At 46.1% G+C, this 27,745-nt stretch overlaps 10 non-coding genes and 1 pseudogene across 10 annotated transcripts; all 11 read right to left on the reverse strand.

Moving 5' to 3' along the window:
* Positions 1–304: 304 nt before the first annotated feature.
* Positions 305–495, reverse strand: LOC130326800 (U2 spliceosomal RNA). Its single transcript, XR_008871342.1, has one exon. It is a non-coding gene; the product is annotated as a U2 spliceosomal RNA (small nuclear RNA).
* A 2,090-nt stretch (positions 496–2,585) lies between these two features.
* Positions 2,586–2,776, reverse strand: LOC130326808 (U2 spliceosomal RNA). The gene has a single exon (XR_008871348.1). It is a non-coding gene; the product is annotated as a U2 spliceosomal RNA (small nuclear RNA).
* Positions 2,777–4,873: 2,097 nt separating this feature from the next.
* Positions 4,874–5,064, reverse strand: LOC130326809 (U2 spliceosomal RNA). The gene has a single exon (XR_008871349.1). It is a non-coding gene; the product is annotated as a U2 spliceosomal RNA (small nuclear RNA).
* A 2,081-nt stretch (positions 5,065–7,145) lies between these two features.
* LOC130326810 (U2 spliceosomal RNA) lies at positions 7,146–7,336 on the reverse strand. The gene has a single exon (XR_008871350.1). It is a non-coding gene; the product is annotated as a U2 spliceosomal RNA (small nuclear RNA).
* Positions 7,337–9,419: 2,083 nt separating this feature from the next.
* On the reverse strand, positions 9,420–9,610 carry LOC130326811 (U2 spliceosomal RNA). Its single transcript, XR_008871351.1, has one exon. It is a non-coding gene; the product is annotated as a U2 spliceosomal RNA (small nuclear RNA).
* Positions 9,611–11,699: 2,089 nt separating this feature from the next.
* LOC130326802 (U2 spliceosomal RNA) lies at positions 11,700–11,890 on the reverse strand. The gene has a single exon (XR_008871343.1). It is a non-coding gene; the product is annotated as a U2 spliceosomal RNA (small nuclear RNA).
* A 2,085-nt stretch (positions 11,891–13,975) lies between these two features.
* LOC130326806 (U2 spliceosomal RNA) lies at positions 13,976–14,161 on the reverse strand. Its single transcript, XR_008871347.1, has one exon. It is a non-coding gene; the product is annotated as a U2 spliceosomal RNA (small nuclear RNA).
* Positions 14,162–19,550: 5,389 nt separating this feature from the next.
* LOC130326807 (U2 spliceosomal RNA) lies at positions 19,551–19,768 on the reverse strand (annotated as a pseudogene).
* A 2,083-nt stretch (positions 19,769–21,851) lies between these two features.
* LOC130326803 (U2 spliceosomal RNA) lies at positions 21,852–22,042 on the reverse strand. Its single transcript, XR_008871344.1, has one exon. It is a non-coding gene; the product is annotated as a U2 spliceosomal RNA (small nuclear RNA).
* Positions 22,043–24,134: 2,092 nt separating this feature from the next.
* LOC130326804 (U2 spliceosomal RNA) lies at positions 24,135–24,325 on the reverse strand. Its single transcript, XR_008871345.1, has one exon. It is a non-coding gene; the product is annotated as a U2 spliceosomal RNA (small nuclear RNA).
* A 2,095-nt stretch (positions 24,326–26,420) lies between these two features.
* On the reverse strand, positions 26,421–26,611 carry LOC130326805 (U2 spliceosomal RNA). The gene has a single exon (XR_008871346.1). It is a non-coding gene; the product is annotated as a U2 spliceosomal RNA (small nuclear RNA).
* Between the last annotated feature and the right edge of the window lie 1,134 nt (positions 26,612–27,745).

Raw genomic sequence — 27,745 nt, forward strand, 5'->3', positions numbered from 1 at the left:
AACATTCAGCACCCACCCGCTATCAAGGCAGCTGCCTATCATGTCATGCCCTACCTGCACAGGTGTGCTGGCTACTCAAATGATCCAATTAAGGAGGCCATTTAGTCAGCAGCAGCAGAAGTCCTGTGCCTGGACGCTCCAACAGCGGCCAGACACAAGCAGAAGCAGAAGCAGCAGAAGCAGCAGCAGCACCACCTTTTGTTTTTTGGCTGCAGCAGCAGCAAGGCCCACAGGGCTGGCTAGCTGGCTAGCCAGCAAGCAGGTAGCAATGAAAGTAGGAATCTTTCTTTTTAACCCTGTAAGGGGGTGGTGCACTGTACCCGAAGATACTGCCATATCGGGTCAATGCATAGGGCGACGGAAGCAAGCTTCGAAATCGGCCCCCGTTCTCAAAAATCCATTTAATATATGGTCCCCAGATAGGGGACGTATCAGATATTAAACTGATAAGAACAGATACTACACTTGATCTTAGCCAAAAGGCCGAGAAGCGATAACCGTGAAAGGGGCGGGCCCAACAAGGTGCCCTTCATGGGCACTATCACTGCTTGCTGTCAGGGAGGCTGCCAGACAATTTTCCATGCACACTCTGGGCTGGGGGGCAGTCAACCACCAGTACACACAGCAGAACCTAAACCCATACCATTATTGCTAAGCAGCAAGACAGGGGCCCATTGCACTCCCACGGGGCCTTTTTAAATGCAATCCATAACCCGGATTTGCCAGGAACCCTTCTTACTCCTCCTACTTGCATGTGACACTGGGCTTAGGATCTGCATAGGAAACACACACACAAGCACACACCTACCTTTGTTGCCTGCAGATGCCTCCTTGGCTGTCCCCAAATGGTATCAAACCAACACCCACGGGAAGCTGTAAGCATAGAGGACATGCCTGCACCCCATTGGACTTACCTGTGTGGGTTAAACCCGGGTTATTTGACAACCTATGGCGGTGATGGTTCTGCTCAGGCAGAGCAGTGCTGATGCTCCTCATAAAGCTGTCGCTGCTGTGAAGGTTCTAGGTGACATCACAAATCCCTATGGTTACATACACAACAAAGCTGGGTTGTTGTTGTTTACACTCTGCAAGGCCTGTGGAAGTGAGTGACATCATAGCACTGTAGTTCTGAGGGTTCTAGATGGATGCAACAATCTCCTGTTGCTTCTATGAAGGCCATAATAGATGACATCACCAAACAGCTCCATAGTCACATACACAGCAAAGGAGAGATGTTGTTTACACCTAGTGATGTCAGTGGTATTGAGTGACATCACAGCACAGTGCTAAGGCTCCTGGGCCTGGACACAGCAGCGGCTGCAATATCTCAACGGAGAATACGTTTATATATATGTGTGTGTGTGCGCGTATATATATATATATATATATATATATATATATATATATATTTCTCCGCCGAAATCACTTTTAAACCCATTTCCACCTTTTTTTCCCTTCTCTTCCTCTTACTTTTTTTTCACGTTTTTTTACGTTTTTCTCCTTTTCGCCTCTTTTCTGGGCGTATTATTCTTCTTTTTCTTCTTTTTTTTCGTCTAATGCATACCCCATCAGTGCAGCAATGCTTATTCCATACCGCCAGCAGATGGAGACACTGGGGGATAATTTTCTAAGGATTTATACTGATTTTTCCTGTCTGAATTTGTCGCACAGAAAGTTGCAGGCCAAATATGTGTGACATTTCTGCGACTTTAGCTACTAGAGCATTTTTACAACATTATACATAGGTGCTGAATACATAAAAAGCGACTGTTCAGCGACAGACAAGTCGCATCGGCTGAAAGTAGGCCAGAATGTCAGTCCATGTTGGAGCAGGTTTAGATACAGTCTAAAGTATAGATCTCAAAGTCTGTGCACAGAATTTAGCAAGGGCCTCGCACCTTCTGATGCATCAGGTAGGTGCACAATAGCATAGCCTAACCCTCTGTACTTTGGTCTATATTGATGCGGGACATAGACAGCCAGCTGATGACCAATCCATTAGTGCAATGGATGGCTGGAAGCATTTGTCTTTGCCTTTGCAATACCACAGAAGCAATGCATGGTCAATGTACAGCAATGACACACCTGTGTGAACAGCCAGGAGACCCCCCCCCCCCCCCCCATGTTATGTTACATAGTTACATAGTTAGTACGGTCGAAAAAAGACATATGTCCATCAAGTTCAACCAGGGAATTAAGGGGTAGGGGTGTGGCGCGATATTGGGGAAGGGATGAGATTTTATATTTCTTCATAAGCATTAATCTTATTTTGTCAATTAGGAACATTCAGCACCCACCCGCTATCAAGGCAGCTGCCTATCATGTCATGCCCTACCTGCACAGGTGTGCTGGCTACTCAAATGATCCAATTAAGGAGGCCATTTAGTCAGCAGCAGCAGAAGTCCTGTGCCTGGACGCTCCAACAGCGGCCAGACACAAGCAGAAGCAGAAGCAGCAGAAGCAGCAGCAGCACCACCTTTTGTTTTTTGGCTGCAGCAGCAGCAAGGCCCACAGGGCTGGCTAGCTGGCTAGCCAGCAAGCAGGTAGCAATGAAAGTAGGAATCTTTCTTTTTAACCCTGTAAGGGGGTGGTGCACTGTACCCGAAGATACTGCCATATCGGGTCAATGCATAGGGCGACGGAAGCAAGCTTCGAAATCGGCCCCCGTTCTCAAAAATCCATTTAATATATGGTCCCCAGATAGGGGACGTATCAGATATTAAACTGATAAGAACAGATACTACACTTGATCTTAGCCAAAAGGCCGAGAAGCGATAACCGTGAAAGGGGCGGGCCCAACAAGGTGCCCTTCATGGGCACTATCACTGCTTGCTGTCAGGGAGGCTGCCAGACAATTTTCCATGCACACTCTGGGCTGGGGGGCAGTCAACCACCAGTACACACAGCAGAACCTAAACCCATACCATTATTGCTAAGCAGCAAGACAGGGGCCCATTGCACTCCCACGGGGCCTTTTTAAATGCAATCCATAACCCGGATTTGCCAGGAACCCTTCTTACTCCTCCTACTTGCATGTGACACTGGGCTTAGGATCTGCATAGGAAACACACACACAAGCACACACCTACCTTTGTTGCCTGCAGATGCCTCCTTGGCTGTCCCCAAACGGTATCAAACCAACACCCACGGGAAGCTGTAAGCATAGAGGACATGCCTGCACCCCATTGGACTTACCTGTGTGGGTTAAACCCGGGTTATTTGACAACCTATGGCGGTGATGGTTCTGCTCAGGCAGAGCAGTGCTGATGCTCCTCATAAAGCTGTCGCTGCTGTGAAGGTTCTAGGTGACATCACAAATCCCTATGGTTACATACACAACAAAGCTGGGTTGTTGTTGTTTACACTCTGCAAGGCCTGTGGAAGTGAGTGACATCATAGCACTGTAGTTCTGAGGGTTCTAGATGGATGCAACAATCTCCTGTTGCTTCTATGAAGGCCATAATAGACGACATCACCAAACAGCTCCATAGTCACATACACAGCAAAGGAGAGATGTTGTTTACACCTAGTGATGTCAGTGGTATTGAGTGACATCACAGCACAGTGCTAAGGCTCCTGGGCCTGGACACAGCAGCGGCTGCAATATCTCAACGGAGAATACGTTTATATATATGTGTGTGTGTGCGCGTATATATATATATATATATATATATATATATATATATATATATATATATATTCTCCGCCGAAATCACTTTTAAACCCATTTCCACCTTTTTTTCCCTTCTCTTCCTCTTACTTTTTTTTCACGTTTTTTTACGTTTTTCTCCTTTTCGCCTCTTTTCTGGGCGTATTATTCTTCTTTTTCTTCTTTTTTTTCGTCTAATGCATACCCCATCAGTGCAGCAATGCTTATTCAATACCGCCAGCAGATGGAGACACTGGGGGATAATTTTCTAAGGATTTATACTGATTTTTCCTGTCTGAATTTGTCGCACAGAAAGTTGCAGGCCAAATATGTGTGACATTTCTGCGACTTTAGCTTCTAGAGCATTTTTACAACATTATACATAGGTGCTGAATACATAAAAAGCGACTGTTCAGCGACAGACAAGTCGCATCGGCTGAAAGTAGGCCAGAATGTCAGTCCATGTTGGAGCAGGTTTAGATACAGTCTAAAGTATAGATCTCAAAGTCTGTGCACAGAATTTAGCAAGGGCCTCGCACCTTCTGATGCATCAGGTAGGTGCACAATAGCATAGCCTAACCCTCTGTACTTTGGTCTATATTGATGCGGGACATAGACAGCCAGCTGATGACCAATCCATTAGTGCAATGGATGGCTGGAAGCATTTGTCTTTGCCTTTGCAATACCACAGAAGCAATGCATGGTCAATGTACAGCAATGACACACCTGTGTGAACAGCCAGGAGACCCCCCCCCCCCCCCATGTTATGTTACATAGTTACATAGTTAGTACGGTCGAAAAAAGACATATGTCCATCAAGTTCAACCAGGGAATTAAGGGGTAGGGGTGTGGCGCGATATTGGGGAAGGGATGAGATTTTATATTTCTTCATAAGCATTAATCTTATTTTGTCAATTAGGAACATTCAGCACCCACCCGCTATCAAGGCAGCTGCCTATCATGTCATGCCCTACCTGCACAGGTGTGCTGACTACTCAAATGATCCAATTAAGGAGGCCATTTAGTCAGCAGCAGCAGAAGTCCTGTGCCTGGACGCTCCAACAGCGGCCAGACACAAGCAGAAGCAGAAGCAGCAGAAGCAGCAGCAGCACCACCTTTTGTTTTTTGGCTGCAGCAGCAGCAAGGCCCACAGGGCTGGCTAGCTGGCTAGCCAGCAAGCAGGTAGCAATGAAAGTAGGAATCTTTCTTTTTAACCCTGTAAGGGGGTGGTGCACTGTACCCGAAGATACTGCCATATCGGGTCAATGCATAGGGCGACGGAAGCAAGCTTCGAAATCGGCCCCCGTTCTCAAAAATCCATTTAATATATGGTCCCCAGATAGGGGACGTATCAGATATTAAACTGATAAGAACAGATACTACACTTGATCTTAGCCAAAAGGCCGAGAAGCGATAACCGTGAAAGGGGCGGGCCCAACAAGGTGCCCTTCATGGGCACTATCACTGCTTGCTGTCAGGGAGGCTGCCAGACAATTTTCCATGCACACTCTGGGCTGGGGGGCAGTCAACCACCAGTACACACAGCAGAACCTAAACCCATACCATTATTGCTAAGCAGCAAGACAGGGGCCCATTGCACTCCCACGGGGCCTTTTTAAATGCAATCCATAACCCGGATTTGCCAGGAACCCTTCTTACTCCTCCTACTTGCATGTGACACTGGGCTTAGGATCTGCATAGGAAACACACACACAAGCACACACCTACCTTTGTTGCCTGCAGATGCCTCCTTGGCTGTCCCCAAACGGTATCAAACCAACACCCACGGGAAGCTGTAAGCATAGAGGACATGCCTGCACCCCATTGGACTTACCTGTGTGGGTTAAACCCGGGTTATTTGACAACCTATGGCGGTGATGGTTCTGCTCAGGCAGAGCAGTGCTGATGCTCCTCATAAAGCTGTCGCTGCTGTGAAGGTTCTAGGTGACATCACAAATCCCTATGGTTACATACACAACAAAGCTGGGTTGTTGTTGTTTACACTCTGCAAGGCCTGTGGAAGTGAGTGACATCATAGCACTGTAGTTCTGAGGGTTCTAGATGGATGCAACAATCTCCTGTTGCTTCTATGAAGGCCATAATAGACGACATCACCAAACAGCTCCATAGTCACATACACAGCAAAGGAGAGATGTTGTTTACACGTAGTGATGTCAGTGGTATTGAGTGACATCACAGCACAGTGCTAAGGCTCCTGGGCCTGGACACAGCAGCGGCTGCAATATCTCAACGGAGAATACGTTTATATATATGTGTGTGTGTGCGCGTATATATATATATATATATATATATATATATATATTTCTCCGCCGAAATCACTTTTAAACCCATTTCCACCTTTTTTTCCCTTCTCTTCCTCTTACTTTTTTTTCACGTTTTTTTACGTTTTTCTCCTTTTCGCCTCTTTTCTGGGCGTATTATTCTTCTTTTTCTTCTTTTTTTTCGTCTAATGCATACCCCATCAGTGCAGCAATGCTTATTCAATACCGCCAGCAGATGGAGACACTGGGGGATAATTTTCTAAGGATTTATACTGATTTTTCCTGTCTGAATTTGTCGCACAGAAAGTTGCAGGCCAAATATGTGTGACATTTCTGCGACTTTAGCTTCTAGAGCATTTTTACAACATTATACATAGGTGCTGAATACATAAAAAGCGACTGTTCAGCGACAGACAAGTCGCATCGGCTGAAAGTAGGCCAGAATGTCAGTCCATGTTGGAGCAGGTTTAGATACAGTCTAAAGTATAGATCTCAAAGTCTGTGCACAGAATTTAGCAAGGGCCTCGCACCTTCTGATGCATCAGGTAGGTGCACAATAGCATAGCCTAACCCTCTGTACTTTGGTCTATATTGATGCGGGACATAGACAGCCAGCTGATGACCAATCCATTAGTGCAATGGATGGCTGGAAGCATTTGTCTTTGCCTTTGCAATACCACAGAAGCAATGCATGGTCAATGTACAGCAATGACACACCTGTGTGAACAGCCAGGAGACCCCCCCCCCCCCCATGTTATGTTACATAGTTACATAGTTAGTACGGTCGAAAAAAGACATATGTCCATCAAGTTCAACCAGGGAATTAAGGGGTAGGGGTGTGGCGCGATATTGGGGAAGGGATGAGATTTTATATTTCTTCATAAGCATTAATCTTATTTTGTCAATTAGGAACATTCAGCACCCACCCGCTATCAAGGCAGCTGCCTATCATGTCATGCCCTACCTGCACAGGTGTGCTGGCTACTCAAATGATCCAATTAAGGAGGCCATTTAGTCAGCAGCAGCAGAAGTCCTGTGCCTGGACGCTCCAACAGCGGCCAGACACAAGCAGAAGCAGAAGCAGCAGAAGCAGCAGCAGCACCACCTTTTGTTTTTTGGCTGCAGCAGCAGCAAGGCCCACAGGGCTGGCTAGCTGGCTAGCCAGCAAGCAGGTAGCAATGAAAGTAGGAATCTTTCTTTTTAACCCTGTAAGGGGGTGGTGCACTGTACCCGAAGATACTGCCATATCGGGTCAATGCATAGGGCGACGGAAGCAAGCTTCGAAATCGGCCCCCGTTCTCAAAAATCCATTTAATATATGGTCCCCAGATAGGGGACGTATCAGATATTAAACTGATAAGAACAGATACTACACTTGATCTTAGCCAAAAGGCCGAGAAGCGATAACCGTGAAAGGGGCGGGCCCAACAAGGTGCCCTTCATGGGCACTATCACTGCTTGCTGTCAGGGAGGCTGCCAGACAATTTTCCATGCACACTCTGGGCTGGGGGGCAGTCAACCACCAGTACACACAGCAGAACCTAAACCCATACCATTATTGCTAAGCAGCAAGACAGGGGCCCATTGCACTCCCACGGGGCCTTTTTAAATGCAATCCATAACCCGGATTTGCCAGGAACCCTTCTTACTCCTCCTACTTGCATGTGACACTGGGCTTAGGATCTGCATAGGAAACACACACACAAGCACACACCTACCTTTGTTGCCTGCAGATGCCTCCTTGGCTGTCCCCAAATGGTATCAAACCAACACCCACGGGAAGCTGTAAGCATAGAGGACATGCCTGCACCCCATTGGACTTACCTGTGTGGGTTAAACCCGGGTTATTTGACAACCTATGGCGGTGATGGTTCTGCTCAGGCAGAGCAGTGCTGATGCTCCTCATAAAGCTGTCGCTGCTGTGAAGGTTCTAGGTGACATCACAAATCCCTATGGTTACATACACAACAAAGCTGGGTTGTTGTTGTTTACACTCTGCAAGGCCTGTGGAAGTGAGTGACATCATAGCACTGTAGTTCTGAGGGTTCTAGATGGATGCAACAATCTCCTGTTGCTTCTATGAAGGCCATAATAGATGACATCACCAAACAGCTCCATAGTCACATACACAGCAAAGGAGAGATGTTGTTTACACCTAGTGATGTCAGTGGTATTGAGTGACATCACAGCACAGTGCTAAGGCTCCTGGGCCTGGACACAGCAGCGGCTGCAATATCTCAACGGAGAATACGTTTATATATATGTGTGTGTGTGCGCGTATATATATATATATATATATATATATATATATATTTCTCCGCCGAAATCACTTTTAAACCCATTTCCACCTTTTTTTCCCTTCTCTTCCTCTTACTTTTTTTTCACGTTTTTTTACGTTTTTCTCCTTTTCGCCTCTTTTCTGGGCGTATTATTCTTCTTTTTCTTCTTTTTTTTCGTCTAATGCATACCCCATCAGTGCAGCAATGCTTATTCAATACCGCCAGCAGATGGAGACACTGGGGGATAATTTTCTAAGGATTTATACAGATTTTTCCTGTCTGAATTTGTCGCACAGAAAGTTGCAGGCCAAATATGTGTGACATTTCTGCGACTTTAGCTTCTAGAGCATTTTTACAACATTATACATAGGTGCTGAATACATAAAAAGCGACTGTTCAGCGACAGACAAGTCGCATCGGCTGAAAGTAGGCCAGAATGTCAGTCCATGTTGGAGCAGGTTTAGATACAGTCTAAAGTATAGATCTCAAAGTCTGTGCACAGAATTTAGCAAGGGCCTCGCACCTTCTGATGCATCAGGTAGGTGCACAATAGCATAGCCTAACCCTCTGTACTTTGGTCTATATTGATGCGGGACATAGACAGCCAGCTGATGACCAATCCATTAGTGCAATGGATGGCTGGAAGCATTTGTCTTTGCCTTTGCAATACCACAGAAGCAATGCATGGTCAATGTACAGCAATGACACACCTGTGTGAACAGCCAGGAGACCCCCCCCCCCCCCCCATGTTATGTTACATAGTTACATAGTTAGTACGGTCGAAAAAAGACATATGTCCATCAAGTTCAACCAGGGAATTAAGGGGTAGGGGTGTGGCGCGATATTGGGGAAGGGATGAGATTTTATATTTCTTCATAAGCATTAATCTTATTTTGTCAATTAGGAACATTCAGCACCCATCCGCTATCAAGGCAGCTGCCTATCATGTCATGCCCTACCTGCACAGGTGTGCTGGCTACTCAAATGATCCAATTAAGGAGGCCATTTAGTCAGCAGCAGCAGAAGTCCTGTGCCTGGACGCTCCAACAGCGGCCAGACACAAGCAGAAGCAGAAGCAGCAGAAGCAGCAGCAGCACCACCTTTTGTTTTTTGGCTGCAGCAGCAGCAAGGCCCACAGGGCTGGCTAGCTGGCTAGCCAGCAAGCAGGTAGCAATGAAAGTAGGAATCTTTCTTTTTAACCCTGTAAGGGGGTGGTGCACTGTACCCGAAGATACTGCCATATCGGGTCAATGCATAGGGCGACGGAAGCAAGCTTCGAAATCGGCCCCCGTTCTCAAAAATCCATTTAATATATGGTCCCCAGATAGGGGACGTATCAGATATTAAACTGATAAGAACAGATACTACACTTGATCTTAGCCAAAAGGCCGAGAAGCGATAACCGTGAAAGGGGCGGGCCCAACAAGGTGCCCTTCATGGGCACTATCACTGCTTGCTGTCAGGGAGGCTGCCAGACAATTTTCCATGCACACTCTGGGCTGGGGGGCAGTCAACCACCAGTACACACAGCAGAACCTAAACCCATACCATTATTGCTAAGCAGCAAGACAGGGGCCCATTGCACTCCCACGGGGCCTTTTTAAATGCAATCCATAACCCGGATTTGCCAGGAACCCTTCTTACTCCTCCTACTTGCATGTGACACTGGGCTTAGGATCTGCATAGGAAACACACACACAAGCACACACCTACCTTTGTTGCCTGCAGATGCCTCCTTGGCTGTCCCCAAACGGTATCAAACCAACACCCACGGGAAGCTGTAAGCATAGAGGACATGCCTGCACCCCATTGGACTTACCTGTGTGGGTTAAACCCGGGTTATTTGACAACCTATGGCGGTGATGGTTCTGCTCAGGCAGAGCAGTGCTGATGCTCCTCATAAAGCTGTCGCTGCTGTGAAGGTTCTAGGTGACATCACAAATCCCTATGGTTACATACACAACAAAGCTGGGTTGTTGTTGTTTACACTCTGCAAGGCCTGTGGAAGTGAGTGACATCATAGCACTGTAGTTCTGAGGGTTCTAGATGGATGCAACAATCTCCTGTTGCTTCTATGAAGGCCATAATAGACGACATCACCAAACAGCTCCATAGTCACATACACAGCAAAGGAGAGATGTTGTTTACACCTAGTGATGTCAGTGGTATTGAGTGACATCACAGCACAGTGCTAAGGCTCCTGGGCCTGGACACAGCAGCGGCTGCAATATCTCAACGGAGAATACGTTTATATATATGTGTGTGTGTGCGCATATATATATATATATATATATATATATATATATATATATATATTTCTCCGCCGAAATCACTTTTAAACCCATTTCCACCTTTTTTTCCCTTCTCTTCCTCTTACTTTTTTTTCACGTTTTTTTACGTTTTTCTCCTTTTCGCCTCTTTTCTGGGCGTATTATTCTTCTTTTTCTTCTTTTTTTTCGTCTAATGCATACCCCATCAGTGCAGCAATGCTTATTCAATACCGCCAGCAGATGGAGACACTGGGGGATAATTTTCTAAGGATTTATACTGATTTTTCCTGTCTGAATTTGTCGCACAGAAAGTTGCAGGCCAAATATGTGTGACATTTCTGCGACTTTAGCTACTAGAGCATTTTTACAACATTATACATAGGTGCTGAATACATAAAAAGCGACTGTTCAGCGACAGACAAGTCGCATCGGCTGAAAGTAGGCCAGAATGTCAGTCCATGTTGGAGCAGGTTTAGATACAGTCTAAAGTATAGATCTCAAAGTCTGTGCACAGAATTTAGCAAGGGCCTCGCACCTTCTGATGCATCAGGTAGGTGCACAATAGCATAGCCTAACCCTCTGTACTTTGGTCTATATTGATGCGGGACATAGACAGCCAGCTGATGACCAATCCATTAGTGCAATGGATGGCTGGAAGCATTTGTCTTTGCCTTTGCAATACCACAGAAGCAATGCATGGTCAATGTACAGCAATGACACACCTGTGTGAACAGCCAGGAGACCCCCCCCCCCCCCATGTTATGTTACATAGTTACATAGTTAGTACGGTCGAAAAAAGACATATGTCCATCAAGTTCAACCAGGGAATTAAGGGGTAGGGGTGTGGCGCGATATTGGGGAAGGGATGAGATTTTATATTTCTTCATAAGCATTAATCTTATTTTGTCAATTAGGAACATTCAGCACCCACCCGCTATCAAGGCAGCTGCCTATCATGTCATGCCCTACCTGCACAGGTGTGCTGGCTACTCAAATGATCCAATTAAGGAGGCCATTTAGTCAGCAGCAGCAGAAGTCCTGTGCCTGGACGCTCCAACAGCGGCCAGACACAAGCAGAAGCAGAAGCAGCAGAAGCAGCAGCAGCACCACCTTTTGTTTTTTGGCTGCAGCAGCAGCAAGGCCCACAGGGCTGGCTAGCTGGCTAGCCAGCAAGCAGGTAGCAATGAAAGTAGGAATCTTTCTTTTTAACCCTGTAAGGGGGTGGTGCACTGTACCCGAAGATACTGCCATATCGGGTCAATGCATAGGGCGACGGAAGCAAGCTTCGAAATCGGCCCCCGTTCTCAAAAATCCATTTAATATATGGTCCCCAGATAGGGGACGTATCAGATATTAAACTGATAAGAACAGATACTACACTTGATCTTAGCCAAAAGGCCGAGAAGCGATAACCGTGAAAGGGGCGGGCCCAACAAGGTGCCCTTCATGGGCACTATCACTGCTTGCTGTCAGGGAGGCTGCCAGACAATTTTCCATGCACACTCTGGGCTGGGGGGCAGTCAACCACCAGTACACACAGCAGAACCTAAACCCATACCATTATTGCTAAGCAGCAAGACAGGGGCCCATTGCACTCCCACGGGGCCTTTTTAAATGCAATCCATAACCCGGATTTGCCAGGAACCCTTCTTACTCCTCCTACTTGCATGTGACACTGGGCTTAGGATCTGCATAGGAAACACACACACAAGCACACACCTACCTTTGTTGCCTGCAGATGCCTCCTTGGCTGTCCCCAAACGGTATCAAACCAACACCCACGGGAAGCTGTAAGCATAGAGGACATGCCTGCACCCCATTGGACTTACCTGTGTGGGTTAAACCCGGGTTATTTGACAACCTATGGCGGTGATGGTTCTGCTCAGGCAGAGCAGTGCTGATGCTCCTCATAAAGCTGTCGCTGCTGTGAAGGTTCTAGGTGACATCACAAATCCCTATGGTTACATACACAACAAAGCTGGGTTGTTGTTGTTTACACTCTGCAAGGCCTGTGGAAGTGAGTGACATCATAGCACTGTAGTTCTGAGGGTTCTAGATGGATGCAACAATCTCCTGTTGCTTCTATGAAGGCCATAATAGACGACATCACCAAACAGCTCCATAGTCACATACACAGCAAAGGAGAGATGTTGTTTATACGTAGTGATGTCAGTGGTATTGAGTGACATCACAGCACAGTGCTAAGGCTCCTGGGCCTGGACACAGCAGCGGCTGCAATATCTCAACGGAGAATACGTTTATATATATGTGTGTGTGTGCGCGTATATATATATATATATATATATATATATATATATATATATTTCTCCGCCGAAATCACTTTTAAACCCATTTCCACCTTTTTTTCCCTTCTCTTCCTCTTACTTTTTTTCACGTTTTTTTACGTTTTTCTCCTTTTCGCCTCTTTTCTGGGCGTATTATTCTTCTTTTTCTTCTTTTTTTTCGTCTAATGCATACCCCATCAGTGCAGCAATGCTTATTCAATACCGCCAGCAGATGGAGACACTGGGGGATAATTTTCTAAGGATTTATACTGATTTTTCCTGTCTGAATTTGTCGCACAGAAAGTTGCAGGCCAAATATGTGTGACATTTCTGCGACTTTAGCTTCTAGAGCATTTTTACAACATTATACATAGGTGCTGAATACATAAAAAGCGACTGTTCAGCGACAGACAAGTCGCATCGGCTGAAAGTAGGCCAGAATGTCAGTCCATGTTGGAGCAGGTTTAGATACAGTCTAAAGTATAGATCTCAAAGTCTGTGCACAGAATTTAGCAAGGGCCTCGCACCTTCTGATGCATCAGGTAGGTGCACAATAGCATAGCCTAACCCTCTGTACTTTGGTCTATATTGATGCGGGACATAGACAGCCAGCTGATGACCAATCCATTAGTGCAATGGATGGCTGGAAGCATTTGTCTTTGCCTTTGCAATACCACAGAAGCAATGCATGGTCAATGTACAGCAATGACACACCTGTGTGAACAGCCAGGAGACCCCCCCCCCCCCATGTTATGTTACATAGTTACATAGTTAGTACGGTCGAAAAAAGACATATGTCCATCAAGTTCAACCAGGGAATTAAGGGGTAGGGGTGTGGCGCGATATTGGGGAAGGGATGAGATTTTATATTTCTTCATAAGCATTAATCTTATTTTGTCAATTAGGAACATTCAGCACCCACCCGCTATCAAGGCAGCTGCCTATCATGTCATGCCCTACCTGCACAGGTGTGCTGGCTACTCAAATGATCCAATTAAGGAGGCCATTTAGTCAGCAGCAGCAGAAGTCCTGTGCCTGGACGCTCCAACAGCGGCCAGACACAAGCAGAAGCAGAAGCAGCAGAAGCAGCAGCAGCACCACCTTTTGTTTTTTGGCTGCAGCAGCAGCAAGGCCCACAGGGCTGGCTAGCTGGCTAGCCAGCAAGCAGGTAGCAATGAAAGTAGGAATCTTTCTTTTTAACCCTGTAAGGGGGTGGTGCACTGTACCCGAAGATACTGCCATATCGGGTCAATGCATAGGGCGACGGAAGCAAGCTTCGAAATCGGCCCCCGTTCTCAAAAATCCATTTAATATATGGTCCCCAGATAGGGGACGTATCAGATATTAAACTGATAAGAACAGATAAGGTTTCAACAAAATTTTATTGAATAAATAAGAAACCATACAGAATTTAAAATGCAAAATAATAAAAGGTTCACAAAAGTTTTAAAATACAAATAATAAAACCAGTAATAAAAGGAGAAAAAATAAAAATGGCAGGATAAAACATTATACAAATGTCATAAAAACTGATTATATTGTTATTTCGTTCCATATAGGCAGACACCACATGGATGCTGCCTCGCTGGCCCCCAACTGTTTCTTGTCTCTTAGGTAATAGATGTACATCTCACTCAGGGCCAGCTTTATACAGTTTTTAACATCAATAAAATCATGTTTAAAAAGTAAGATGTTCCTAACTTTCCAGATGGCATTTTTAAAACAATTAATAATCATCCAGCAGATCATCTGCTGTTTAAAATTGGGGCAGTTAAAAAGACCGTAAAAGACACATTCGTGATTAAAATCTTTTAGGCCGCAGGCCCACTTCAAAAGTGGGCCTACCTTCCTCCAAAGCTCCCGTGCAAAAGGGCAGTTCCAAAATATGTGCAGCACCGTTTCATCCACTCCGCAGCCATCTCTCGGGCACTTGGCTCTCGCCACCAGTCCTCGCCTGTGCTGGAACTCACGAGTAGGGAGGCACTGGTGGACGATTGCCCAGGCAAGATCCCTGTGTACATTCGCCAGAAACTTCCCGTACACGTTCCGCCATACCTTTTTGGATCTTGCCTGTGTGAAATTAGACACTGCCAGGGTAACCTCACTCCGCCTGAGGACCTTTGATACCTTTCTCTGGTCCCCCAGTATGTCAGGCTCCAAATCTTGGAGACCTAGGAGCCTGACTGTCTTTTCCAACACCACATAATGTTTTGGGGGACACAGAAGCACCGGAGCGTTCAGAGGGATGCGCAACCATCTTTTAAAAACCATGCCCGCAGCGTACCTTAAAAAGCAGCTAAAAATGCCATCGGATTTAATAATTTTAAAACAGAAACAGAAATACTTTATGTAAAAGAAAGTAAAAAGGTTAGGAACATCTTTCCCGCCATTATCTTTACTTTTGTACATAAAATCACGCTTTAACTTCTCCATTTTTGAACCCCATAAAAAAGTAAAAACAATTCTAGTTACTTTTTTAATGTATAAAATAGATGGAGGAAATACCATGGCAATGTATAGCATAATAGGGAGTAAAACCATCTTTATTATTAAAATCTTCCCCTCCATGGTAAGGTTTCTAAGATTCCACATTAAAATCTTCTTCTCCATCTTAGCTATAGCTGAATCCCAGTTAGGGCTCCCATCATTGACCTGGTTAAAAACAATACCTAAAACTTTAATTTGATCCTGTTGCATTGTGACTCCTGGGGTGATGGATGAATCCCAGGAGCCAATATAAAAACAGTCACATTTATCTGTGTTTAGCTTAAAACCAGAGACCTCGCAGAAATAGCTGGTGTTCCTCAATGCCCCCCTCATGGATGGAGAGTCCGGGCACAGTATGGTGACATCATCCATGTACCCCAACACCTTTAGATGGGTCCCTCCTCCACCAGGTATCGGTACGCCTCTTACTACCCGGTCTTTTCTGAGGAGGGCCATCAGTGGTTCGATTGCGCAAATAAAAAGGAGTGGGGACAGGGGGCAGCCCTGTTTGACACCTGATAAAAGAGGAACACCGCTGGTTAAAAAGCCATTAACAGAGACTTGACTAAAACAGGATCGGTATAAAAGCATGATTCGGCTTAAAATCGTTTCAGGCACTGCCATCTTTTTAAGAACTAAAAACAGGTATTCATGGGAGACCCTATCAAAGGCTTTTTCAAAGTCTAAGGATAAAATTGCTACAGTTTGATTTCTATCCTTAAAATACCATAAAACATCTCTTAAAATATTTAGGGATTCAGCTATAGACCTTCCAGGTACCCCACAAACCTGATTTGGGTGAATTAATTTATGAATAAAAGGTTTAAAACGGACAGCTAATAACTTGGCTAAAACTTTATAATCGACATTTAAAAGTGTGATGGGGCGCCAATTTTTTAGCATATCCTTTTCACCCTTTTTAAAAAGTAATGATACAATCCCCCTCCTCCAGGAAGGGGGAAGTTCATTAACAATAAAAGTTTCTTTATACAATAAAACCATATCATCCTTTAAAATATCCCAAAAAGCTAAATAAAATTCGATGGGTAAACCATCTTCCCCAGGGGCCTTCCCACTAGAAAAACTTTTAAAAACAAATAAAAGTTCATCTAAGTTAAGATCACGGGATAAAACCTCCTGGTCTAAAACATCTAGCTTAAAATCAAGGGAATTAAGAACATGTTCTAAAAAGGATGGATTAAGATCTTTCTTATTAAAAAGAAGCTGGTAGAAGTTAAAAACTGCATCTAACATGCCTTTTGGAGTGGATTCACCCTCAAGGTTTTGGATGATATCCCTCCTATTCATCACTTTTTTAAAAAAGAAACGGGAACATTTCTCGCCCTCCTCCAGGTGCTGCACATGTGAGTTAAAAATGATTTGTTTCCCTTTCTTTTCTATGGCATGTTTTATTTCAGTTTTAAGGTTTAAAATATCATTTTCTACATCCATACCAGCTTCTTTCAATTTAAAAAGTACATTTAAACGCATGTTAAGAACATAAAACCACTGTTTTTCCATTTTTGCCTTCTTCTTACCTGCTTTGATAAAAAAAAATCTGATTTTAGATTTGGTGCCCTCCCACCAGTGCAGCATAGGCTCGTGGGGTTTTCTTTGTGATTGCCAGCACTGGTAGGTCCGCACAAACTCCTCTTTTATCTCAGGGTCCTCTAGGAGTGTGGTGTTTAATCTCCAGAGGCCCCTTTTTGCTTTTTGCTCCCCCTCTAGCTCCAGGCCCACCAAGAGGAGCTTATGATCAGAGAAGATATTCTGCTCGAGCGTGCATTTCAGGGGTTTAAAAGCTCTAGAGGAAAAAATAAAATCGATTCTGGAGCTCACTCTTCCATTGGACCATGTGGCGCCCGGGTCCTCCGGCAAGAGATCCTTCCAGCAATCTTTCAAGTTAAAATCATCAATAAAATTTTTAAGCAGGTAAGAAGTGCGGTCTTTACGATTAATATCCCCACCCTGCCGGTGTTCCCCATCACGTATGCAGTTAAAATCACCTCCCACCAGCAGGGGGGAAGACCCAACACAAAACAGTGGTAAAATTTCAAATAGTTCTGCCCGCTCCTGTTTATCAGGAGGGGCATACACATTTAAAACACGAATTAAAAGTCCATTAAAATATAGATGAATTAAAAGAGCTCTGCCAGGCACAATCTCAGTTACTGTATGAATAGAAAAGGACTGGCCTCGGCAGAGCAGCCCAACACCCACAGAACGACAGTCATTTGCACCGGACCATATGGATGGGCCCAGCTTCCAGTCTTCTTTTAAGTCTTTATAGTCCATTTTACTAGGGATTCCACATTCTTGTAGCAGGCAAAGGTCAAAGTCACATGTCTCTAGATAAGAAAATAAAGCAGCCCTGCGATCAGGGCTCTTTAAGGACCTCACATTGAGTGAGGCAATTTTTACAGGGATAGGCATAGTTTATGGAGAGTCCGTGCTTGGAGAATCAAAGTCAATAATAAGCTGCGTACCGTCATCCCCCGCCTGCGGGGTCATCAGCTCCTTAATGTTCTGAGGGTCGGAGCTTGAGATCGATGATGCCCCGACCCTGAGCTCGCTCTCGTCCGAACTACGGCACGCCGCTTTCCTTTGAATGTCTTCCTCTTCTTCTTCTCTTTGTCTTTTAAATGTCATACTGCTGTCCATATCCTCTGTGTTGCTCTCACTCGATGTAATCTCTGGCCCCCGGCTGATGGATCTGCGTCTTCTTTCATCTTTTGACGACTGGAACTGCTGCACAGGGGCCTGTGAGGCCTCTTTTCCGGAACCTTTGCCGCTACCTTGGGAAGTTTTCATCGCTTGTTCCCCAGCAAGCGTTGCTGAGGACTGTTGCTCCAACTTCCCCATCGATCGACGATGGCCAGTTTTACCCACCGGGTCCACTGCTGGCGGGGCAGCAAACCCTGGTTTGGCGCCACTTGTCTTCTTGGCCCTGTCCTGTATAGGCGGAGTAACAGGACCGGGCTCAGACCTGGCCACCTGGCTCCCCTTCCGGCGGGCTTTCACCGGGGCCTCTTCGTCCGGAGCAGGGCGACCCTGGGCCAAGCCAGTACCTGGCTTATGCTGCAATTTTGGGTCCACCTCTGCCCCCACCGAGGCCCGTCGGCTGCCACCCGCCACAGGTGAGCCCCCTTCAGAAGTTTCGGCGGGCTCTTGAGCCAGGTAGGAAGTCGATCGACGTCTTTCAATTTCCCGGGCAGTAAACTCGATCACCCGCCCGGGCTTCGTGGAATCCCCATGGCCTCCCCCTAGCACTACCACCGGTGGGCCCCCCGATGGAGCACCAGAGGTCTTGGGCCTGGACCCATCAGTACCTGCCTTCTGGGGTTTGGGCATCTTAAAAAAGGACGTCTTTTGTCCTGTCCCCTCTTTGGGTGGGCCCAGCCTTGACCCACCCATCGTAGTTTTTGCTTTATGGGGACAGGAATTAAAATCATGATTTTCCTCTCCGCAGAGGTTACACCTTATCGTATGGCTACATCTTGAGGCTATGTGACCTTCTTGGCCACACCTATTGCAGCGAATCACACGCTCCGCGCCGCAGGTCTCCTGGGTGTGGCCAAACCTCAAGCAATTTCGGCAATACATAGGCATTTGAGGATAGAACAGGAAGCCCCGAACTCTCCCGATGGCAAAATTTGGGGGCGGATGGCAAAGACCCCCAATACCACCGGGATCCTTACGGAGCTTGACCCAGAACTTCCTCTTGCCGTTCCAGAACCGCACGGAGTTCAATATTTTGTTTGCGAATCGCACCTCTTCGCAGTATCGCCGAAGAAAAGTGGCTATATCCTCCGTGGTCACATGAGGGCTGTGCATAGCCACCACCAACGGTATATGTTCCTCACCATAGAGGAACTGGAACGAAAGACCGTCGAGTCGATCGTCCCTCTGGTCCGCACCAGACAAGGTTGCATAGATGTTATCGCAACACGCCGTGGCCGTGAAGGTGACGGTATACAGGCCACGGCTTTCCTGGTCATTTAGACACAGGATGTCCTCCCTATTGAGGCGGAAGTAGTCAAGAAGAATCACCTCCGCAATGAAGCGGAGGTTCTTCAACTGACGATGGCTCTCCGACACCTCTATGCGGATGGTATTTCGCATCGACATTTCCCCAGAGGGGAAAGCCCAGGAGAACGGCATCTTCCACACCCAGGGACTAAGCCCCTTCCCCAATAGCAGCAGGGGCTCGGAATCCCGCTATAAAAGCGGAACCCTTACCCAAGGCAGAGGTCGGGGGTACCCTAGGTGCTTCCGAAGCTACAGGTAACGCTCAACGTACCGAAAATGCCTTCTGAGACACAAGGTCCCAGAGACAGGGGGATCGCAACCCGTTGTCTGTGGACTAAGCCCGCTCCCCAATAGCAGCAAGGGGGTGAAGTCCCTCCGTAAGGAGAGACAATCCCCCAAGGCCGAGAAGCGGGGTACCACAGACACCTTCCGACCAGACCAAATGCAGATACTACACTTGATCTTAGCCAAAAGGCCGAGAAGCGATAACCGTGAAAGGGGCGGGCCCAACAAGGTGCCCTTCATGGGCACTATCACTGCTTGCTGTCAGGGAGGCTGCCAGACAATTTTCCATGCACACTCTGGGCTGGGGGGCAGTCAACCACCAGTACACACAGCAGAACCTAAACCCATACCATTATTGCTAAGCAGCAAGACAGGGGCCCATTGCACTCCCACGGGGCCTTTTTAAATGCAATCCATAACCCGGATTTGCCAGGAACCCTTCTTACTCCTCCTACTTGCATGTGACACTGGGCTTAGGATCTGCATAGGAAACACACACACAAGCACACACCTACCTTTGTTGCCTGCAGATGCCTCCTTGGCTGTCCCCAAATGGTATCAAACCAACACCCACGGGAAGCTGTAAGCATAGAGGACATGCCTGCACCCCATTGGACTTACCTGTGTGGGTTAAACCCGGGTTATTTGACAACCTATGGCGGTGATGGTTCTGCTCAGGCAGAGCAGTGCTGATGCTCCTCATAAAGCTGTCGCTGCTGTGAAGGTTCTAGGTGACATCACAAATCCCTATGGTTACATACACAACAAAGCTGGGTTGTTGTTGTTTACACTCTGCAAGGCCTGTGGAAGTGAGTGACATCATAGCACTGTAGTTCTGAGGGTTCTAGATGGATGCAACAATCTCCTGTTGCTTCTATGAAGGCCATAATAGATGACATCACCAAACAGCTCCATAGTCACATACACAGCAAAGGAGAGATGTTGTTTACACCTAGTGATGTCAGTGGTATTGAGTGACATCACAGCACAGTGCTAAGGCTCCTGGGCCTGGACACAGCAGCGGCTGCAATATCTCAACGGAGAATACGTTTATATATATGTGTGTGTGTGCGCGTATATATATATATATATATATATATATATATATATATATTTCTCCGCCGAAATCACTTTTAAACCCATTTCCACCTTTTTTTCCCTTCTCTTCCTCTTACTTTTTTTTCACGTTTTTTTACGTTTTTCTCCTTTTCGCCTCTTTTCTGGGCGTATTATTCTTCTTTTTCTTCTTTTTTTTCGTCTAATGCATACCCCATCAGTGCAGCAATGCTTATTCAATACCGCCAGCAGATGGAGACACTGGGGGATAATTTTCTAAGGATTTATACTGATTTTTCCTGTCTGAATTTGTCGCACAGAAAGTTGCAGGCCAAATATGTGTGACATTTCTGCGACTTTAGCTTCTAGAGCATTTTTACAACATTATACATAGGTGCTGAATACATAAAAAGCGACTGTTCAGCGACAGACAAGTCGCATCGGCTGAAAGTAGGCCAGAATGTCAGTCCATGTTGGAGCAGGTTTAGATACAGTCTAAAGTATAGATCTCAAAGTCTGTGCACAGAATTTAGCAAGGGCCTCGCACCTTCTGATGCATCAGGTAGGTGCACAATAGCATAGCCTAACCCTCTGTACTTTGGTCTATATTGATGCGGGACATAGACAGCCAGCTGATGACCAATCCATTAGTGCAATGGATGGCTGGAAGCATTTGTCTTTGCCTTTGCAATACCACAGAAGCAATGCATGGTCAATGTACAGCAATGACACACCTGTGTGAACAGCCAGGAGACCCCCCCCCCCCATGTTATGTTACATAGTTACATAGTTAGTACGGTCGAAAAAAGACATATGTCCATCAAGTTCAACCAGGGAATTAAGGGGTAGGGGTGTGGCGCGATATTGGGGAAGGGATGAGATTTTATATTTCTTCATAAGCATTAATCTTATTTTGTCAATTAGGAACATTCAGCACCCACCCGCTATCAAGGCAGCTGCCTATCATGTCATGCCCTACCTGCACAGGTGTGCTGGCTACTCAAATGATCCAATTAAGGAGGCCATTTAGTCAGCAGCAGCAGAAGTCCTGTGCCTGGACGCTCCAACAGCGGCCAGACACAAGCAGAAGCAGAAGCAGCAGAAGCAGCAGCAGCACCACCTTTTGTTTTTTGGCTGCAGCAGCAGCAAGGCCCACAGGGCTGGCTAGCTGGCTAGCCAGCAAGCAGGTAGCAATGAAAGTAGGAATCTTTCTTTTTAACCCTGTAAGGGGGTGGTGCACTGTACCCGAAGATACTGCCATATCGGGTCAATGCATAGGGCGACGGAAGCAAGCTTCGAAATCGGCCCCCGTTCTCAAAAATCCATTTAATATATGGTCCCCAGATAGGGGACGTATCAGATATTAAACTGATAAGAACAGATACTACACTTGATCTTAGCCAAAAGGCCGAGAAGCGATAACCGTGAAAGGGGCGGGCCCAACAAGGTGCCCTTCATGGGCACTATCACTGCTTGCTGTCAGGGAGGCTGCCAGACAATTTTCCATGCACACTCTGGGCTGGGGGGCAGTCAACCACCAGTACACACAGCAGAACCTAAACCCATACCATTATTGCTAAGCAGCAAGACAGGGGCCCATTGCACTCCCACGGGGCCTTTTTAAATGCAATCCATAACCCGGATTTGCCAGGAACCCTTCTTACTCCTCCTACTTGCATGTGACACTGGGCTTAGGATCTGCATAGGAAACACACACACAAGCACACACCTACCTTTGTTGCCTGCAGATGCCTCCTTGGCTGTCCCCAAACGGTATCAAACCAACACCCACGGGAAGCTGTAAGCATAGAGGACATGCCTGCACCCCATTGGACTTACCTGTGTGGGTTAAACCCGGGTTATTTGACAACCTATGGCGGTGATGGTTCTGCTCAGGCAGAGCAGTGCTGATGCTCCTCATAAAGCTGTCGCTGCTGTGAAGGTTCTAGGTGACATCACAAATCCCTATGGTTACATACACAACAAAGCTGGGTTGTTGTTGTTTACACTCTGCAAGGCCTGTGGAAGTGAGTGACATCATAGCACTGTAGTTCTGAGGGTTCTAGATGGATGCAACAATCTCCTGTTGCTTCTATGAAGGCCATAATAGACGACATCACCAAACAGCTCCATAGTCACATACACAGCAAAGGAGAGATGTTGTTTACACCTAGTGATGTCAGTGGTATTGAGTGACATCACAGCACAGTGCTAAGGCTCCTGGGCCTGGACACAGCAGCGGCTGCAATATCTCAACGGAGAATACGTTTATATATATGTGTGTGTGTGCGCGTATATATATATATATATATATATATATATATATATATATATATATTTCTCCGCCGAAATCACTTTTAAACCCATTTCCACCTTTTTTTCCCTTCTCTTCCTCTTACTTTTTTTTCACGTTTTTTTACGTTTTTCTCCTTTTCGCCTCTTTTCTGGGCGTATTATTCTTCTTTTTCTTCTTTTTTTTCGTCTAATGCATACCCCATCAGTGCAGCAATGCTTATTCAATACCGCCAGCAGATGGAGACACTGGGGGATAATTTTCTAAGGATTTATACTGATTTTTCCTGTCTGAATTTGTCGCACAGAAAGTTGCAGGCCAAATATGTGTGACATTTCTGCGACTTTAGCTACTAGAGCATTTTTACAACATTATACATAGGTGCTGAATACATAAAAAGCGACTGTTCAGCGACAGACAAGTCGCATCGGCTGAAAGTAGGCCAGAATGTCAGTCCATGTTGGAGCAGGTTTAGATACAGTCTAAAGTATAGATCTCAAAGTCTGTGCACAGAATTTAGCAAGGGCCTCGCACCTTCTGATGCATCAGGTAGGTGCACAATAGCATAGCCTAACCCTCTGTACTTTGGTCTATATTGATGCGGGACATAGACAGCCAGCTGATGACCAATCCATTAGTGCAATGGATGGCTGGAAGCATTTGTCTTTGCCTTTGCAATACCACAGAAGCAATGCATGGTCAATGTACAGCAATGACACACCTGTGTGAACAGCCAGGAGACCCCCCCCCCCCCCCCCCATGTTATGTTACATAGTTACATAGTTAGTACGGTCGAAAAAAGACATATGTCCATCAAGTTCAATCAGGGAATTAAGGGGTAGGGGTGTGGCGCGATATTGGGGAAGGGATGAGATTTTATATTTCTTCATAAGCATTAATCTTATTTTGTCAATTAGGAACATTCAGCACCCACCCGCTATCAAGGCAGCTGCCTATCATGTCATGCCCTACCTGCACAGGTGTGCTGGCTACTCAAATGATCCAATTAAGGAGGCCATTTAGTCAGCAGCAGCAGAAGTCCTGTGCCTGGACGCTCCAACAGCGGCCAGACACAAGCAGAAGCAGAAGCAGAAGCAGCAGCAGCACCACCTTTTGTTTTTTGGCTGCAGCAGCAGCAAGGCCCACAGGGCTGGCTAGCTGGCTAGCCAGCAAGCAGGTAGCAATGAAAGTAGGAATCTTTCTTTTTAACCCTGTAAGGGGGTGGTGCACTGTACCCGAAGATACTGCCATATCGGGTCAATGCATAGGGCGACGGAAGCAAGCTTCGAAATCGGCCCCCGTTCTCAAAAATCCATTTAATATATGGTCCCCAGATAGGGGACGTATCAGATATTAAACTGATAAGAACAGATACTACACTTGATCTTAGCCAAAAGGCCGAGAAGCGATAACCGTGAAAGGGGCGGGCCCAACAAGGTGCCCTTCATGGGCACTATCACTGCTTGCTGTCAGGGAGGCTGCCAGACAATTTTCCATGCACACTCTGGGCTGGGGGGCAGTCAACCACCAGTACACACAGCAGAACCTAAACCCATACCATTATTGCTAAGCAGCAAGACAGGGGCCCATTGCACTCCCACGGGGCCTTTTTAAATGCAATCCATAACCCGGATTTGCCAGGAACCCTTCTTACTCCTCCTACTTGCATGTGACACTGGGCTTAGGATCTGCATAGGAAACACACACACAAGCACACACCTACCTTTGTTGCCTGCAGATGCCTCCTTGGCTGTCCCCAAACGGTATCAAACCAACACCCACGGGAAGCTGTAAGCATAGAGGACATGCCTGCACCCCATTGGACTTACCTGTGTGGGTTAAACCCGGGTTATTTGACAACCTATGGCGGTGATGGTTCTGCTCAGGCAGAGCAGTGCTGATGCTCCTCATAAAGCTGTCGCTGCTGTGAAGGTTCTAGGTGACATCACAAATCCCTATGGTTACATACACAACAAAGCTGGGTTGTTGTTGTTTACACTCTGCAAGGCCTGTGGAAGTGAGTGACATCATAGCACTGTAGTTCTGAGGGTTCTAGATGGATGCAACAATCTCCTGTTGCTTCTATGAAGGCCATAATAGACGACATCACCAAACAGCTCCATAGTCACATACACAGCAAAGGAGAGATGTTGTTTACACCTAGTGATGTCAGTGGTATTGAGTGACATCACAGCACAGTGCTAAGGCTCCTGGGCCTGGACACAGCAGCGGCTGCAATATCTCAACGGAGAATACGTTTATATATATGTGTGTGTGTGCGCGTATATATATATATATATATATATATATATATATATATATATATATTTCTCCGCCGAAATCACTTTTAAACCCATTTCCACCTTTTTTTCCCTTCTCTTCCTCTTACTTTTTTTTCACGTTTTTTTACGTTTTTCTCCTTTTCGCCTCTTTTCTGGGCGTATTATTCTTCTTTTTCTTCTTTTTTTTCGTCTAATGTATACCCCATCAGTGCAGCAATGCTTATTCAATACCGCCAGCAGATGGAGACACTGGGGGATAATTTTCTAAGGATTTATACTGATTTTTCCTGTCTGAATTTGTCGCACAGAAAGTTGCAGGCCAAATATGTGTGACATTTCTGCGACTTTAGCTTCTAGAGCATTTTTACAACATTATACATAGGTGCTGAATACATAAAAAGCGACTGTTCAGCGACAGACAAGTCGCATCGGCTGAAAGTAGGCCAGAATGTCAGTCCATGTTGGAGCAGGTTTAGATACAGTCTAAAGTATAGATCTCAAAGTCTGTGCACAGAATTTAGCAAGGGCCTCGCACCTTCTGATGCATCAGGTAGGTGCACAATAGCATAGCCTAACCCTCTGTACTTTGGTCTATATTGATGCGGGACATAGACAGCCAGCTGATGACCAATCCATTAGTGCAATGGATGGCTGGAAGCATTTGTCTTTGCCTTTGCAATACCACAGAAGCAATGCATGGTCAATGTACAGCAATGACACACCTGTGTGAACAGCCAGGAGACCCCCCCCCCCCCCCCCCATGTTATGTTACATAGTTACATAGTTAGTACGGTCGAAAAAAGACATATGTCCATCAAGTTCAACCAGGGAATTAAGGGGTAGGGGTGTGGCGCGATATTGGGGAAGGGATGAGATTTTATATTTCTTCATAAGCATTAATCTTATTTTGTCAATTAGGAACATTCAGCACCCACCCGCTATCAAGGCAGCTGCCTATCATGTCATGCCCTACCTGCACAGGTGTGCTGGCTACTCAAATGATCCAATTAAGGAGGCCATTTAGTCAGCAGCAGCAGAAGTCCTGTGCCTGGACGCTCCAACAGCGGCCAGACACAAGCAGAAGCAGAAGCAGCAGAAGCAGCAGCAGCACCACCTTTTGTTTTTTGGCTGCAGCAGCAGCAAGGCCCACAGGGCTGGCTAGCTGGCTAGCCAGCAAGCAGGTAGCAATGAAAGTAGGAATCTTTCTTTTTAACCCTGTAAGGGGGTGGTGCACTGTACCCGAAGATACTGCCATATCGGGTCAATGCATAGGGCGACGGAAGCAAGCTTCGAAATCGGCCCCCGTTCTCAAAAATCCATTTAATATATGGTCCCCAGATAGGGGACGTATCAGATATTAAACTGATAAGAACAGATACTACACTTGATCTTAGCCAAAAGGCCGAGAAGCGATAACCGTGAAAGGGGCGGGCCCAACAAGGTGCCCTTCATGGGCACTATCACTGCTTGCTGTCAGGGAGGCTGCCAGACAATTTTCCATGCACACTCTGGGCTGGGGGGCAGTCAACCACCAGTACACACAGCAGAACCTAAACCCATACCATTATTGCTAAGCAGCAAGACAGGGGCCCATTGCACTCCCACGGGGCCTTTTTAAATGCAATCCATAACCCGGATTTGCCAGGAACCCTTCTTACTCCTCCTACTTGCATGTGACACTGGGCTTAGGATCTGCATAGGAAACACACACACAAGCACACACCTACCTTTGTTGCCTGCAGATGCCTCCTTGGCTGTCCCCAAACGGTATCAAACCAACACCCACGGGAAGCTGTAAGCATAGAGGACATGCCTGCACCCCATTGGACTTACCTGTGTGGGTTAAACCCGGGTTATTTGACAACCTATGGCGGTGATGGTTCTGCTCAGGCAGAGCAGTGCTGATGCTCCTCATAAAGCTGTCGCTGCTGTGAAGGTTCTAGGTGACATCACAAATCCCTATGGTTACATACACAACAAAGCTGGGTTGTTGTTGTTTACACTCTGCAAGGCCTGTGGAAGTGAGTGACATCATAGCACTGTAGTTCTGAGGGTTCTAGATGGATGCAACAATCTCCTGTTGCTTCTATGAAGGCCATAATAGACGACATCACCAAACAGCTCCATAGTCACATACACAGCAAAGGAGAGATGTTGTTTACACCTAGTGATGTCAGTGGTATTGAGTGACATCACAGCACAGTGCTAAGGCTCCTGGGCCTGGACACAGCAGCGGCTGCAATATCTCAACGGAGAATACGTTTATATATATGTGTGTGTGTGCGCGTATATATATATATATATATATATATATATATATATATATATTTCTCCGCCGAAATCACTTTTAAACCCATTTCCACCTTTTTTTCCCTTCTCTTCCTCTTACTTTTTTTTCACGTTTTTTTACGTTTTTCTCCTTTTCGCCTCTTTTCTGGGCGTATTATTCTTCTTTTTCTTCTTTTTTTTCGTCTAATGCATACCCCATCAGTGCAGCAATGCTTATTCAATACCGCCAGCAGATGGAGACACTGGGGGATAATTTTCT

Source organism: Hyla sarda, unplaced genomic scaffold, assembly GCF_029499605.1.
Source record: "Hyla sarda isolate aHylSar1 unplaced genomic scaffold, aHylSar1.hap1 scaffold_2884, whole genome shotgun sequence".
In the NCBI taxonomy this organism is placed as follows: domain Eukaryota; kingdom Metazoa; phylum Chordata; class Amphibia; order Anura; family Hylidae; genus Hyla; species Hyla sarda.